Below are 6,287 nucleotides of genomic sequence, written 5' to 3' on the forward strand. Positions count from 1 at the left end.
GGTTTCAGTTATAGCAGCAGAAAATCAAAGCCTCAAATAGCCAATAAGCCTTGTTTCCAAAGTTGCTTGCCATGGGGTAGGGATATGGGGTAGGGTGTGAGGTGGAGTGGGTGAAGAACACATGAATAAAACTAAAATAAAGCATATTGACCTGGAGAACCATATCCTCCTCTCAACCTCTCTCACTCCATCCACAACAATTTTTGAAAATATCTTCAAATTAGCATTTGGGTCCCTTAACAGGATGTTCTGTTTATGAGAAATTGTACCTGAGTTTATAGGTGGTATCTCTGTATATTTACAGGTGAGCATGTTGCATCATATCTTGAGATGTGGGCAATCAAAGTGGACACTCGGGCAAATAAGGAGCCATGACCAGATTAGAAAAGTGCAGACATTGAGGTTGCTCAGTTGCTAAGTCCAACCTCTGCTTTCTGCTCTATCCTGGACCAGGTATAGATATTTAATGGAACATCTCAATAAATGGACAAAGAACCCAAGCAGGCACTTCTCCAAAGAAGAAATATGAACAGTCAACAAATATAGGAAAAAAATGTTCAATCTCTATTAAAATGCAAATTAAAACAACACTGATTTCATCTCACTCTAATCAAAATGGCAATTATCAAGAATACAAGTAACAAAAAATGTTGGCAGGGATGTGGGGAAAAGGGCACATTCATATATTGATTTAAAATCAGCATACTATAGTGACTACATCAATGTTTATAATAGCATAATTCACAAAGGCTAGGCTATGGAGTCAATCTAGGTGCCCTTCAACAAGTGAATGGATAAAGTAAATGTGGTATGTACACAATGGAGTAATACTCAGCCAATAAGTAAGAATGACTTAATGACATTTGCCACTAAATGGATAAAACTGGAGACTATCATACTAAATGAAATAAGCCAATCCTTAAAAAATCAAAAGCCAAATATTTTCTCTGATATGTGGAAGTTATCTCACAATAAGGTGAAGGAGAGGAGAAATTAGAAGTTCAGTGGATTAGACAAAGGGAAGGAGAGGGATAAGAAAGAAAAGACAGTGGAATGAATCTGACATAACTTTTCTATGTACATTTACCATAGTGAATCTCACCATCATGTACATGCACAAGCCTGGGGTCCTCATTAGAGTAAGGTATATCCCGTGCTTGAAAAATTATATCAAAATGGACTCTACTGTCATGTATAAGTAAAAAGAACCAATAAAAAATTGGAAACTCTCTATTATGCACTCTTACATTGCTGCCAAGGAATCTCAGAATTGAAGATTTTTCTTTTTTCTTGTAGTATCATTTTCTATTTTCCTGAAATAAAATGAAACATCTTTTAAAACTGTTTTGTATTTCTAAAACTGTACAAGTAAAATAAACTTGTGAAACCTAGCTTATTTTAAAAATTTCCTTAACTGATTGAATTTAGCTTTGAACAAAAATTTATGGTAAGAATAATTTTTCTTCTAGCTTTCTGTGTTCTTAGATGAATTTAGTTCGTATTCTTTTGAGAGCAAACTACATTTTTTCTTCCATTTTGCATACTCATTTCTTAATCATGTATTTGTTTCAGTTTCCTCACTCAGTATGTTCAAGTTCTGAGATAATCTATATATCTCTGTATGGCTTTAAAGTTAGTGAGAATTTTAAATATTCTACCTTCTTTCCCATATTATCATTTTTGTTATTTGGTTTAATAACCCTGTTGGTTTGTTTTGGTTCTCTATTTTTATGTTTTATGTGTGTTTCCAATACTTTGTGATTTTTGTTTGTAGTACTGCTAACAAGTAGGTAGGTCTGAGTATTGTCTTTTATTACAAAGATGTTCTGCATTTAAATGAAATTTATTTTTGAATAGAAAGACCAATATATAGAGCTACAGTTGTAGTTGAGCTGCCTCCAGTGGCTGTGACCCAACCCACTACATATTAACACACTTCCTATCCCTCTACCTTGCCTTTTGTTCTCCACATACACTATATACTACTTATTTACCTGATTTTTTGTCTTCTTTTCTATTTACAAAAATCTATATTTCATCATCCAGGGGATTTTGCCTGCTTATTCACTTTAATATTCCCATTATCTAGGAGACCACGCAAACAATTATTTATAGATAAAAATGCATTAATCAATGGCTAGCAATTGGGAAAAAGAATATGGAGAGGCACTCTGTGGGGGTATCAACACTTAAAAACCCTGATATTTTCAGGTATATTTTGCACTTGGAAAAACAAAACAGAGAAAATGATTTTTTCTTGGAAGTAGATTCCATGCATGGGTAGACAGGGATGTCAAGCGGCAAAGCTAATTTCTAGACATTCCCTAGAGAGGAACCTCTGTAGCTTCCTGTCCCACATTCTTAACTACCCTGTGGACTCACTGATTTCTAATTTGCAGGTTTATAATTTTCACTCACTTCAGGTTTCAGCAGAAAGATTAGTTCCTATCTCTGCTTTATGTCTCTTCTGAGCCCATGGCTTATGCTCCTTCTTGTTACTGGAAACCTACCAATATCTGATCACTTTCTTCACTGTAATTATTTGTAGTTTGATTGGGTACATTTTAGACCTTAAATATACCTTAAGGGAGAAAAATATATACACAAATTTAAAACAGTTCCTTTTATTATACTAATACAACAAGAAGAAGGCTACAGGCCCTCATTTTACCATTTTACTACCTATTAAATAATTTTTCTGTAAATGTGTTCTTTTTCATGCATTAGTTGATTAGAGTATTTCAACAGTGATACACATAGCTTGCAAAGCAGTCCTCTATAGCAGATAGTACAGAAAATAGTCTTTATATTTTATTAGCAGCAAAATGAAGAATCAGGCTTTCCAACTCAGTTTAACTATGCAGATCTTAATTTTCCAGTAACCTGTAATAACATAATCTAAGAGTAGTTCAGGAGACACACCATTTTAAAAACACCAGCAATTTTTTGAAAATATTTGAGCTATTTTTAAACTGTGTAAAGTTATAAATTATTTTCCATTATTAAGTGTTTAGGTGAGAATATTTAGAAAAAAATAAAGAAAATTATATTCTAAAAGAGCCTCAAATTTTATTTTATTCACGTGGTTATGAGCAAGATAAGATGTGGTCCTAATTTCTTTCACATACCACTCAGAACAGAGTATAAGAAAAGTCATTATTTGATTTGTAAAACTATTTATGCCTATCTGCCTTTTTAAAAATGGAGAATTCTAAGATAATTTTTTCTCTCTAAAACATACCATGATTCCTTTGATACCATGCCAACCAAGAAGTTAAAAGTGATGATGTTATCTACTGACAAATGCCTTGCTGTCTCATATTTAATATTTCCTTTATATAGGGGGTTTGTTTTTTAATCTATCCCTTGGGATAAATCAAGAGATGTTTAGAGAGTGATTGCAAGTGAGTCTCTGAGCTTTCTGGTATGTATCAAGAAAAATATTGAAATCAATGCTGATAAACAAAAATTGGGCATTTATTGCACTTGAAATTTCTAACAACAACAGTAATAATAGTAATTTTATTTTATTAATTAAATGTAAGAAACTAACATTTAGAGTGGGTCAGAAGTATTTAAAGTGTCACAAACCTTGTAAGTGAGAGATCTGGAATATGAGAGCCACTGGGTCTCAGCTGAAAGATTATGTTCTTCCATTTTCTAATAGAACAGTCAATATTTCAAGGTATTAGAAGTTATGAATTCTCTCAATATATGAGAGATCTCATGAGAGAGAATATAATTGTATGAGAGAAGTTAATCATTCACTTATATCTGCTAATAATTCACTTATATCTGCTAATATAGTGGTATAGACATAATTGCTCAATTCTCTTTTTAAATCCTACAGTTGTAATTCTCAGTATCATTTATCATATCTCATGGTGGAAACATCACTTCTGTCCTACTAATGTATTGGTTAATCACTTTTCTCATTATTTCTTCAAAGCCCTATCAAGGTTTTCTTTTAAAAAATTTATAGGTCAAGTATTTAAAATTAAATCTTTACATAGTGATTGACATGAAACACTAATAATCTTTGTGTACTCATCCATCAACAATATTTTCATTATTAAAAAGTATGTATTACATATTTATGCTTCAATTCTAAATTTTGGTTTTAGTAGTTTGTTGCTAATATAAAGGTATGCATTTTGTTTTGTATAAATATGAAAAAAAGATAATCTATGAAATTTTCTCTTTTGCTCAATAATTATAATAACAGGTATCTTAGAATATCATTATAATGATCTCTGGTCTCCATTTTAGCCTAACCCTTCCATTTTGAATCTTTAATTGGTTGGTTACTTTGTTTGTTTGTTTTTAATGTGGAAGTGTATAGGCCTTGGCTGATCTTTAAAGATATATAAGATGTATAAGTAAGAAGAACTGGTTCAGAAACATTAATGGGATATGCTAAAGAGTAATTTAAAATTACCAATGCCATTGGATTTCTGTGAAAATTAAAAGAGAAAAAAAATGTTAAGCAATGCATACCAACTAAATTAATGATAGTTTTCTTTCTGTTTCAATTTAGTAAATTTAGGTATAAGTCACACAATTTTAATCCCTGAAACTCCAGGTGCTGAAGCAGCATGATCACAAATTTGAGGCTAGCCTGGGTAATTTCGTGAGAAACTGTCTCCAAATATAAACAAATAAACAAACAAACAAATGACAGATTATATAGCTCAGTGGTAGAGGACCTTTCTGGTCAACCCCTTGTACTGTTAAATAAATAAATACACAGAATAAGAAGTGTCATTACAAAAATTTCTATGTTTATCAGCAACAGTGAAGGAGAAAAGATTTTCCTTTAAATCTAAAACTATGCTGCAAAATGTACAATGCTTTATTTAAAATAAATGCATTCATATCAAAACTTTTGGAATTATGACAATGACCCAAAGTCAGAATCACTTTAACTTTGAAATAGTCTTACAAAGTAGTAAACTTTTTTTGTAACTAGCATCATAAGCACATTCAGTACTCAAGGAACATTTTTTTTTTGTAGTTTTATAACCTGCTTCTACTATCTCACATCTCAGTCTCTTCTAATCTGACTTCTGTCCACTGCAACACTGAAAACTTAATTATGACTTTACTACTAGGTGCTAAATCCAGTAATTCAGTTATTACATCATTTAATCTGTCAGAATTGGGAGAGGTAATCTGTCATGGCCCTTGTTATGGACTGAAATATCTCCCCTTAAAATTAGTATGACTAATAACACTAAATGTCATGGTATTATTTGGAGATGGAGCTGTTGGAAGGTAATTAGGTTTAAATGAGATCATGATAATGTGGCCCACATAATGGGATTAGGAACCTGATAAAAAGACACACCAGCGATCTTGCCATCTCTCTCTCTTTCTCTGTCCCCTCCTTGGAAGGATACAGTGAGAGCAACTTTCTCCAAGCCAGGAATCACCAGAATCTACCATGTTGTTGCTCCAGTCTCAGATTTCTATCCTTCAAAATGATTAGAAAATAAATTTATATTCTTTAAACTTATATAATTTTGTTATGACAGAAGAAACAAAATAATATAGAAATTAAGTAAGCATCTCTCCATGTTCTTAACAAGAATGAAAGATTTTGACTGCTGTTTATCCTGGGTAGGAAGACAGGTCCCCAGATGGCCTTGTCCCACCCTAATCTCTTACTCTGAAGTTCTTTGTATAGATGAAGAATGTTTTCATAATGTGGTCTCCTGAATAAAGAGGAAGTGTTTAAAAACAACTTGGTCTAGGTCCTCATTCCTCTGAGACCCAGGATGTTCTCAAACTCTTAAAAACTCAGTGAGCTCAGTGGTATCAGAGTGTATCAGCACAAGACAAAGTGCTTATGAGGTCCCTCAGCTGTGGATGCAAAATGGGTCATAGAAGATGAGATTTCATCTTTCCTGGGCAGCTCTCCTGAGCCTTGGGAGACCAGATTACTATCCCAGGCTTCTGTTTTTTCTTGCTGCCTATCTGTGTGAAATAAATTTGCTTTGCCTGACTTGTCTGAGTATTGTTTCTCACTGGACCCCCATGAGGCATACTCTGAGCTCCTGCCACACTTTGCACACTTTGGATCCTTTTCACTCAGGATCTTTGTCAGGGTTGTATTTTTAACTTTCAGGGTTGGTAAGTTTTTCTTTTCCCTCTGGTACATACACGCCCCCACATATACACACACAAAAAAAAAAAAGAAAAAAAAAAGAAAAAAAATAGGGCTTGCTTGTCATTTGCTCTTAGGCTCCCCAAACATATGCTCCTCACCTGTAATGAAAATCACTCAC

This window comes from Ictidomys tridecemlineatus, chromosome 3 (assembly GCF_052094955.1).
Source record: "Ictidomys tridecemlineatus isolate mIctTri1 chromosome 3, mIctTri1.hap1, whole genome shotgun sequence".
In the NCBI taxonomy this organism is placed as follows: Eukaryota; Metazoa; Chordata; class Mammalia; order Rodentia; family Sciuridae; genus Ictidomys; species Ictidomys tridecemlineatus.